Consider the following 11,161-nt stretch of genomic DNA (forward strand, 5'->3'; position numbering starts at 1 on the left):
GGCCTCCTCCATAGATCAACAATGAGTGCATCGAGAAGGCCCTAACCCAACTCAAGGGAGCAATTATGGAAGTTGGGTATCTTCTAAAATGTATTCTTATTGTTTTGTTTTTTTGTCTTGCTTTACTAGTCAAAATGTGATGATGTATTTTTCATGCATCGAAAATGAATGAAGAAAAGAAGTTAAGGACTTGCAAAGAAAAATGTACGCGGACAGGATGCGGCCGGGATGCGTCCGCGCGCTGGGCACACGGCCACCGCATCCCAGGACAGGTCCGGACACGACTCCATCACTCTACCCAAACAGACAGAATCCAGACAAAACGGACGTGCGTTTGGGGCGCGTTGGAGTTGGCCTTGGGGAGAGATTTGGGTGATGGTTAGGGAGAGACTTGGGTGATGGTTTGTCTCCTTCCACGCGCATCTCTTCACGCGGCAGGGTGAAAGCAACCCATCTCATTCCTTCCATCCACTCCCCAATGCCTCCTCCTCATCCCCAGCTGGCGGCTCGACCTCTCGCGCCCTCGCCGCCATCAACCTCTCGTGCCCTCACATGCCAGCCGCCGATCTCCCGCGCCCTCACCCGCCAGCAGCCGAAGTCGCTCTCCCCCACCGACCGCCGTGCTCGGGATTTATGGCTGCTCCTTTGCCTCGCCCATCTAGATCCGCCATCGCCTCCCTCCCTTGCTGATGTTCATCTTATCTATTTATGCAGGGGGGCTCGTCCTTCCGTGGTGCTCAGCCACCGTCCGATTTGGAGGGAGAATAGGAGACCCCAACGAAAACGAGCGTGCTAGCCGCGGACCCAAGGATGCGCGGTGATTGCGGCAGGTCCATGCTCCAGTTCTTCTGTTGGGTGAGCTTCTTCACCCTTTCATATAGAAATTTTGTTGTCTTTTTAAGTTTGTTGGGTACCTCAGCTAAGTTTCTGCAAAGTGGATTTTTGTTTATTACTGCTTAGGAGATGCTCTCGGATCTAGCTATATTCCTGGAAAAAAAATTTGTTGGCTTTCTTAGTTTGTTTGGTACCTTGATCTTTCCTTGTCGAGAAGGGGATAGATTTGTCCTGGAGCTCCTTTTCTCTTTATAGAGGAGTCTTTTGTTCCTTTGCTTGATTGCAAGTGTCCTTAGTTGTTGTATGTATGGCAGTTGCAGCATCTTGACAATTAGTCCCCACGAAAATTAATTTACCTCTCCATCTTTTTGTCTCATGGATATCGATGTGAGTACTGTAGGTAAATAAATGCTAGAGATTACCACCCTTGAGTAGTTTTCTCTAAACAGAAAATATATTATAGAGAAGAAAATTAGTCATGGATATTTTAATTGTGTAGATGTTTTGCTATGGTTCTAAATAGCGTCTGTACCAGTTACTTACAAAGCATAGTTCCATACTTTTGTTTGATTATCAGTATTGCTACATGGATAATAATCTTTTTTATTGCAAAGTACATACTACATCACATAAATCAGCAAATACATGCGACGCGGAAGCAGCGACAGTCATGTTCTCAAGTTTGAAAGCGTGTAATATAAGAGCATGTATCTTAGTTATTTTGGCATTGCTATCCTTTACATTGTAGGGTGTTTTGCATAACAAAAGTGAGGTCTACATATGTAGATTTGCAAGTTAAATTCACCACACCTTTGAAACCTGTAGTTGTTTACTATTCTCTTCAATCTTTAAACTTCGTGCTTCATTCCTTTAATTTCAGAACTAGGAGGGTGCAGATAAATAAGAGTTGTTGGCAGCAGCAACCTACACATGTGGAAACAGTGGCTATGGCGGCTCAAAGGGAAGTTGTGGCTGCTAGATAGCAACTCACAACTTAGTGTCGGCTCAAAGTACATATAATCTATTTCTTCTTGGAGCTATCTACTATCATATTATGACTCGGTGCTAGCTGAAGCTTCTATTTTCTCGCCTTTTGTGGTGGTGATGATTCCTTCAACTGCAATAGTTTTTCTACATGCCATTGTAAGTGTAGGTTTTCTACACTTAAGCCTCTTGCATTGCAAAAAGCTACATTCCATTGTTTTTCTACGTGCCATTGTAAGTGTAGGTTTTCTACCGGCTTCAACATTGATAGTTAGCATGCGAGAGGCTTAACTGTAGCTTTTTGCGATGCTAGACATATTCAGTACTGAAAATCTAGACTGTTCTTTCCACTCTGTAACAACTTCTATGCTTGCGCCACCATGATATCAGTACAACATTTCCCTATAAAATTTTGTTAGTTGCATGTAAACTGAATTGATTTACCAGTAAAAATCTGGACAACTCATTCCAGTCGATAATAACCATTGTGGCATTACCATGATATGTCATGTATTTGCTCTGAGTCGTAGTATGTTGCAAAAAGTACAATAAGAGATAGAATGTATGCTATGGCTAGCAGTAACATTTTTTTGACTTGTAGAACATTTGATCTATCTATATCTGCAGGCTATTCCTCATGTTGCAACCTTTTCCCGTAGAATCAAAAGGAATTAGATGGAAGAAATTGCAGGAGGTACTACTTCGTGTTCCATTTGTCTTACTTTTGGAGGCTTGTCTATATAGTCTTAGTGTCGGAGGTGTGTCAATAGTAGTATTAGCTTTGGAGGCTTGTCTATACTAGTCTTATTTTTTGGATTACGTTTCTTTCCACCTGCATCCTCTTCATAATGGATTACGTTTCTTTGTTATTGCCATGTGTTATTTTCTGTCATTACTGTGATCATCCGTGCTCTTAACAGTGGTTGTTCTTGCTTTATGTATGCCTTCTCAGTGCACTTTTATTAGTTCTAATACATTAATATAATATGCTCGGTTGACCATATTAATTATATATTTCACTTCACCGGGGCTGTTGGTCGAAGTGTTGGTTAAAATATTTTGGTGGCAGTGTATAAAACTAATTGTTGTACACCATTGTTAAGTGCGCTTTTGAGCTTTGAGTAGACAACTGTGGTCATAATTACTTTAAAGAATCGTTAGTATATATTACTGTCGGATTTCCATGTTCAGTTATTCACACTATATTATTGCTTGATTCTGATAGCTTGCTATTATTAGAGCAGGAAGGGTATTCCTGGTGTGACATTCAAAGGCAGTCAAAACGGCGAGGTTTAGAACGGAGGAGTTCTGTGGAATTATGGATAAAAAATTATCAATAACATGTCTGTCATTGCTCATGTCGACCATGGTATGTGACCGAGTGGTGACAGTTGTCTCTAATTATCAATTTTATATAGAGTCTTCTTGATTGATGATTTTGTAGCCTTCTCTTAGTTGTACCATATTAATTCTTAAAACTGGATCATTTAAAATTAGTTAGATTTAATGAGTTGTTTCACTGTTTTCAAATAAGTAGTTTAAGCCCTTATTGTGTTCTTGAGCCTATTCTTTCTGCCTTTTTATGATTGATTTATGCTCTCACAAGCTTAAATGTAACTATTGACATATGATCTCATGGCTCAAAGTCTTAGTTGTTGAATGTATTAAAATTTATAAGATCTGGAGTTTGCACTATATTTCATCCAGCGGTATTCCCAGTAACTGAATGTTAAGAGCATGACGATCCCAGGTTGTACATTCAGGTACTGGGAAATGCTTTTATCTTGTAGGCCAGTTTTACATTTACTTTCTCAATAACGAGATGACCATGAACAAGGTATCAAGGTATTTTCCTTGGCATTATTAACGTTGTGTTCAGATTACTAAAAGAAGGATTGATAGAGGCATACCTTAACTCGACTGATGCTTTAACTGCTGCCTCTCTAAGCCTTGATTAGCCATGGAGATACTCAAGTTCCAAATCCCCAAGTGAGGCCATCCTTCTAAGATCCGTTCAACAGTTCATTAATTTGTTTGAAATATATATCTATATTCCAATATTGCTCAATCTCCAGCTGGCCTCTAGGTTATCAGATGAAATCCGGTTAAATTTTAGGGAGGTTGAGTAGGAGTGTTTGGAACTAAAGGCTTTGTTGTTGTTGTTTGAGTAGAAGTATCTCCCTTTTCCGTATAAATTTTGTTGCTATGAATAGTTGCATTGTTACGTCAGTGAAAACTTCCTGCGCGTACTATGTGTTCCTCTAGACTTGATTGAAAGTATACCTTATGTTATCCAGTTTCTCACTACACATGTTACCTTTGTTGCTGAATTTTGCCTATTGTTTATATATAGTAGACTCACATGATTACCTGATGACTCATTCACGCAAGAACTATTGTTAATTTTTTCCTTTTCTGCAATGATGGTCGTAGCCCTTTGATTCTACAAGCCGCAAAGGAGTGAAGTGTAGAAAATATGTCCATTGTCGTTGAATTGGTGGGATTGTCACCAAGTTAGTGCTGCAGATTGTTTCTATTTTAGAGCAAGAAGCCAAATCATGTAGTTCATTGTAAATCTTGAAAAACTTGTTTATTGTCACTTCTATATCTGTTATAAACTTTTTTTCGTGATGTGGTACTTGTCAATCTTGGTTTGCCCTTCCATTTCAAGTCTGCCCTTAAATTCTAGCAGACCAAAAAGTCCTTGTTTCTTCAATTGGTTTATCGTTTCATGTTTGCACTTATATTACAGTACAACATTTCATAAACATGGCATTGGGCATTGTTTGTCCAGTTCCCTTCAAAAAAGAAGAGATGGCTATAGAGAGTGGATCCTTCTAACATAACAGAGCAGAGGAGTGGGAACTATAAACATGCCTCACTGAAGAGATGAAAAATGTTGTGCAAGGCATTGGTTGTTAAGCTCCTTTTAAAAATGAAGGAATTATAGTGCATTTGACTTATAAAGGGGTTGTGAAGGACAAAATGCTATGAATTCAGAGTAGTGGGAGGGCACAGTTTACCAACGGTGCAAGGACAAAAAGCGTGACCTTGATTCCAAAGTTCCAGCTCACATAGCAGAATTGCATAGAGAGGATGCCTGCATTTTGAAAACTCTGTTATATAGCTTGAGGCTATGTTTCTTTCAATTTTCATTATTAAAAGGATCCTATTATTGCCAAATTGTCAATTATTTTCAAATAGCTCTTGGTTTGAAATGGGACCTTGTGCCATCTGGCACAACGTGTACTGTTATTATACATCTTATTATTGACAGCAAGCCTTCATTGTTTTTTATCAAGGACCTTCGGGTTAAATTTGTTACCCCATGGATTTCCTTTTCAACGCCCACATTAATTCAGCTGTTCCCTGCCATATGTCCTTGCAAAATGAAATTATTTTCATCGACAACATGGCTTTGGCGGGTCTTTGCGCTATTTGGTGCAACGGGTCAACTAATTATGTTTATTATGGCATGAAGGTTTAGATACGAAAGATTCAAGACGAAAGTTTAATATTGGCATAAAAATAATAATACTTCAAGTATACTAATAAAGCAATCATGTCTTCTCAAAATAACATGGCAAAAGAAAGCTATCCCTACAAAATTATATAGTCTGGCTATGCTCTATCTTCATCACATAAAATATTCAAATCATGCACAACTCTGATGACAAGCCAAACAATTGTTTCATAATTTTGATGTTCTCAAACTTTTTTAATCTTCACGCAATACATGAGCGTGAGCCATGGACATAGCACTATAGGTGGAATAGAATGGTAGTTGTGGAGAAGACAAAAAGGAGAAGATAGTTTCACATCAACTAGGCGTATCAACGGGCTACGGAGATGGTCATCAATAGATATCAATGTGAGTGAGTAGGGATTGCCATGCAACGGATGCACTAGATATATAAGTGTATGAAAGCTCAAAAAGAAACTAAGTGGGTGTGCATCCAGCTCGCTTGCTCACGAAGACCTAGGGCATTTTGAGGAAGCCCATCATTGAAATATACAAGCCAAGTTCTATAATGAAAAATTCCCACTAGTATATGAAAGTATCAACATAGGAGACACTCTATCATAAAGATCATGGTGCTACTTTGAAACACAAGTGTGGAAAAAGGATAGTAGCATTGCCCATTCTCTCTTTTTCTCTTATTTTTTTATTTGGGCCTTTCTCTTTTGTTTATGGATTCTTTTTTCTTCTTTTTTTATTTTTCATCTGGGGTCTCATCCTGACTTGTGGGGGAATCATAGTCTCCATCATCCTTTCCTCACTGGGACAATGCTCTAATAATGATGATCATCACACTTTTATTTACTTACAACTCAAGAATTACAACTCGATACTTAGAACAAAATATGACTCTATATGAATGCCTCCGGCGATGTACCGGGATGTGGAATGAATCAAGAGTGATATGTATGAAAGAATTATGAAGGTGGCTTTGCCACAAATACGATGTCAACTACATGATCATGCAAAGCAATATGACAATGATGAAGCGTGCCATAATAAACAGAATGGTGAAAAGTTACATGACGATATATCTCGGAATGGCTATGGAAATGCCATAATAGGTATGTATGGTGGCTGTTTTGAGGAAGGTAAATGATGGGTTTATGGTAGCGGCGAAAGTTGTGTGGTACTAGAGAGGCTAGCAATGGTGGAAGGGAGAGTGTGCGTATAATCCATGGACTCAACATTAGTCATAAAGAACTCACATATTTATTGCAAAAATCTATTAGTTATCGAAACAAAGTACTACGCGCATGCTCCTAGGGGGGTAGATTGGTAGGAAAAGACCATCTCTCGTCCCTGACCGTCACTCATAAGAAAGACAATCAAAAAATAAATCATGCTCCGACTTCATCACATAACGGTTCATCATACGTGCATGCTACGGGAATTACAAACTTTAACACAAGTATCTCTCAAATTCACAACTACTCAAGTAGCATGACTCTAATATCACCATCTTCATATCTCAAAACAATCATAAGAAATCAAACTTCTCATAGTATTCAATGCACTTCATATGAAAGTTTTTATTATACCCATTTTGGATACCCATCATATTAGGACTAATTTTATAGCCAAAGCAAAATACCATGCTGTTCTAAAGGACTCTCAAAATAATATAAGTGAATCATGAGAGATCAATAATTTCTATAAAATAAAACCACCACCGTGCTCTAAAAAGATATAAGTGAAGCACTAGAGCAAAATTATCTAGCTCAAAAGATATAAGTGAAGCACATAGAGTATTCTAATAAATTCCGATTCATGCGTGTCTCTCTCAAAAGGTGTGTACAACAAGGATGATTGTGGTAACTAACAAGCAAATACTCAAATCATACAAGACGCTCCAAGCAAAACACATATCATGGGGTGAATAAAAATACAGCCTCAAGTAAAGCTACCAATAGACGAAGACGAAAGAGGGGATGCCTTCCGGGGCAGCCCCAAGCTTAGACTTTTGGTTGTCCTTGAATTTTACCTTGGGTTGCCTTGGGAATCCCCAAGCTTAGGCTCTTGCCACTCCTTATTCCAAAATCCATCAAATCTTTACCCAAAAACTTGAAACCTTCACAACACAAAACTTCAACAGAAATCTCATGAGCTCCGTTAGTATAAGAAAATAAACCACCACTTTAAGGTATTGTAATGAACTCATTCTTTATTTATATTGGTGTTAAACCTAATGTAGTCCAACTTCTCTATGGTTCATACCCCCCAATACTAGCCATTGATTCATCAAAATAAGCAAACAACACGTGAAAAACAGAATCTGTCAAAAACGGAATGGTCTGTAGCAATCCGGAGGTTACGAATACTTCTGTAACTCCAAAAATTCTAAACAATTAGGACGACCAGGATAATTTGTATATTGATCTACTGCAATTGGAATTGGTATTTTATCGCTCTCTGGTGAAAAAAATAAAAATTATTTTCGTGAGCGCATACTTTATGTTTTTATCAGCAAGATCAAACAACAATCACCCAAGAAGATCCTAGAGGCTTTACTTGGCACAAACACTAATTAAAACATAAAAACACAATCATAATAGAAGCTAGATGAATTATTTATTACTAAACAGGAACAAAAAGTAAAGAACAAAAATAAAATTGGGTTGCCCCCAACAAGCGCTTTTCTTTAAAGCCATTAAGCTAGGCATCTATAATTTTAATGATGCTCACATGAAAGATAGCAATTGAAACACGAAGGAAGAATCATGAAGCATATGAGAATCACATCTAAGTCTAACATACTTCCTATGCATAGGCATTATATAAGCAAACAAATTATTAAGACAAGCAAAAACTAGCATATACATGGAAGAAAAAAGAAACAATAGCAATCTCAACATGACGAGAGGTAATTTAGTGACACAAAAATTTCTACAACCATATTTTACTCTCTCATAATAATTATAATCAAATTCAAAAATATAGCTATCACATAAAATTTTCTCTTCATGATCCACATGCATGCAAAGTTGACACTCTTCCGAAATAGTGAGATTATCATGAAATAAAGTCATGACCTCTCCGAACCCACTTTTATCAAAAACTTCATAAGATTGAACATTATCCCAATATGTGGTATCTAAAGTTGACACTCTTCCAAACCCACTTTCAATATTATTGCAAACAATATTATCAATCTCATATTCATCATGGGGCTTAAATAAATTTTCAAGATTGTAAGAAGAATCACCCCAATCATGATCATTGCAACAAGTAGTAGACATAGCAAAATTAGCATCCCCAAGCTTAGGGTTTTGCATATTATTAGCACAACTAATATTAATAGAATTTATAATAACTTCATTGCAATCATGCTTTTCATTCAAGGGGCTATCGTGAATCACTTTATAATTTTCTTCTTTCAACACTTCATCAAAGTTTTCAGATTCACGAATTTCAAGCAAAACCTCATAAAGATAATCTAGTGCACTCAACTCACTAACAATTGGTTCATCATAATTGGATCTTTTAAAAAGATTAGCAAGTTGATGAGGATCCATGTCAATAGATTTACAGAAGGACGAACGGAACAAGTGTGACGCCCCCGATTCAATCGTACACTAATCATGCACGCAAATGTGTACGATTAAGATCAGGGACTCACGGGAAGATATCACAACACAACTCTACAAATAAAAAAATAAGTCATACAAGCATCATAATACAAGCCAGAGGCCTCGAGGGCTCGAATACAAGTGCTCGATCATAGACGAGTCAGCGGAAGCAACAATATCTGAGTACAGACATAAGTTAAACAAATTTGCCTTAAGAAGGCTAGCACAAACTGGGATACAGATCGAAAGAGGCGCAGGCCTCCTGCCTGGGATCCTCCTAACTACTCCAGGTCGTCGTCAGCGGGCAGCACGTAGTAGTAGGCACCTCCGGTGTAGTAGGGGTCGTCATCGACGGTGGCGTCTGGCTCCTGAACTCCAGCATCTGGTTGCGACAACCAGAAAGAAGGAAAGGGGAAAAAGGGGGAGAAAGCAACCGTGAGTACTCATCCAAAGTACTCGCAAGCAAGGAACTACACTACATATGCATGGGTATATGTGTAGGAAGGCCATATCAGTGGACTGAACTGCAGAATGCCAGAATAAGAGGGGGATAACTAATCCTGTCGAAGACTACGCTTCTCGCAGCCACCGTCTTGCATCAAGTAGAAGAGAGTAGATTGAAGTCCTCCAAGTAGCATCTCCAAATAGCATCTCATAGCATAATCCTACCCGGCGATCCCCTCCTCATATCCCTGAGGTAGAGCGACCACCGGTTGTATCTGGCACTTGGAAGGGTGTGTTTTATTAAGTATCCGGTTCTAGTTGTCATAAGGTCAAGGTACAACTCCAAGTCGTCCTGTTACCGAAGATCACGGCTATTCGAATAGATTAACTTCCCTGCAGGGGTGCACCACATAACCCAACACGCTCGATCCCATTTGGCCGGACACACTTTCCTGGGTCATGCCCGGCCTCGGAAGATCAACACGTCGCAGCCCCACCTAGGCACAACAGAGAGGTCAGCACGTCGGTCTAAATCCTATGCGCGCAGGGGTCTGGGCCCATCGCCCATTGCACACCTGCACGTTGCGTACGCGGCCGGTGAGCAGACCTAGCAACCTCCATTACAAAGGAAGTTGCGTTAACGCAGTCCAACCCGGCGCGCGCCACTCAGTCGCTGACGTCAAGAAGGCTTCGGCTGATACCACGACGCCGGGATACCCATAACTACTCCCGCGTAGATGGTTAGTGCGTATAGGCTCGTAGCCGACTCAGATCAAATACCAAGATCTCGTTAAGCGTGTTAAGTATCCGCGAACGCCGAACAGGGCCAGGCCCACCTGTCTCCTAGGTGGTCTCAACCTGCCCTGTCGCTCCGCCACAAAGTAACAGTCGAGGGCCGTCGGGAACCCAGGCCCACCTCTACCGGGATGGAACCACCTGTCCTTTCAGCCCCCTCGTCAGAATCACTTGCGGGTACTCAATGAGCTGACCCGACTTTAGTCACCATCTGTATAGTATGTATGTATGTATAGTATATACCCGTGATCACCTCCCAAGTGATCACGGCCCGATAGTATAGCAAGGCAGACTGACAAGAATGTAGGGCCAATGATGTTAAACTAGCATCCTATACTAAGCATTTAGGATTGCAGGTAAGGTATCAACAGATGTAGCGACAATGTCAGGCTATGCATCGGAATAGGATTAACGAAAGCAGTAACATGCTACACTAGTCTAATGCAAGCAGTATAGAGTAGAATAGGCGATATCTGGTGATCAAGGGGGGGGGCTTGCCTGGTTGCTCTGGCAAGAGAGAGGGGTCGTCAACTCCGTAGTCGAACTGGTCAACAGCAGCGTCGGTCTCGTAGTCTACCGGAGAGAAGAGGGGGGAGAAACAGTAAATACATAGCAAGCAAGTGCATAACAGGATAACAAGCAGAGCTAGACGTGTTCTAACGCGGTATGATGTGGTACTGGTTAAGGGGGGAATCATCCGGGAAAGTCTTCCCGGTGTTTCGTGTTTTTGGGCAGAGGAGCCGAAGGGGGAAAGTTGCGGGTTCGATAGGTTAGGGGGGTGTGGCGGACGAACGGACTGCGTATCCGGATTCGTCTCGTCGTTCTGAGCAACTTTCATGTTGAAAATAATTTAATCCGAGTTACGGATTAAAAGATATGATTTTCTAAAGATTTTATTAATTTCTGGAATTTAATTAATTATTTAATTAATTCGAAAAAAAGGATTTATGACGTCAGCATGATGTCATGCTGACGTCAGCAGTCAACAGAGTTGACTTGGTCAACCTGACATGTG

At 40.1% G+C, this 11,161-nt stretch overlaps 1 long non-coding RNA gene across 4 annotated transcripts; it reads left to right on the forward strand.

Moving 5' to 3' along the window:
• The first annotated feature begins 414 nt into the window (after positions 1 to 414).
• On the forward strand, positions 415 to 4,480 carry LOC119268171. Of its 4 annotated transcripts, none has more exons than XR_005132955.1 (5): positions 415 to 855; positions 1,715 to 1,977; positions 2,446 to 2,512; positions 3,058 to 3,807; positions 4,252 to 4,480. It is a non-coding gene; the product is annotated as an uncharacterized LOC119268171 (long non-coding RNA). The 4 variants fall into 4 exon arrangements; XR_005132954.1 differs by having other exon boundaries at positions 419 to 855; positions 3,058 to 3,187; XR_005132952.1 differs by having other exon boundaries at positions 420 to 855; positions 3,058 to 4,456.
• The last annotated feature ends 6,681 nt before the right edge of the window (positions 4,481 to 11,161 follow it).

The sequence above is a fragment of the Triticum dicoccoides genome, chromosome 3A, assembly GCF_002162155.2.
Source record: "Triticum dicoccoides isolate Atlit2015 ecotype Zavitan chromosome 3A, WEW_v2.0, whole genome shotgun sequence".
Taxonomy (NCBI): domain Eukaryota; kingdom Viridiplantae; phylum Streptophyta; class Magnoliopsida; order Poales; family Poaceae; genus Triticum; species Triticum dicoccoides.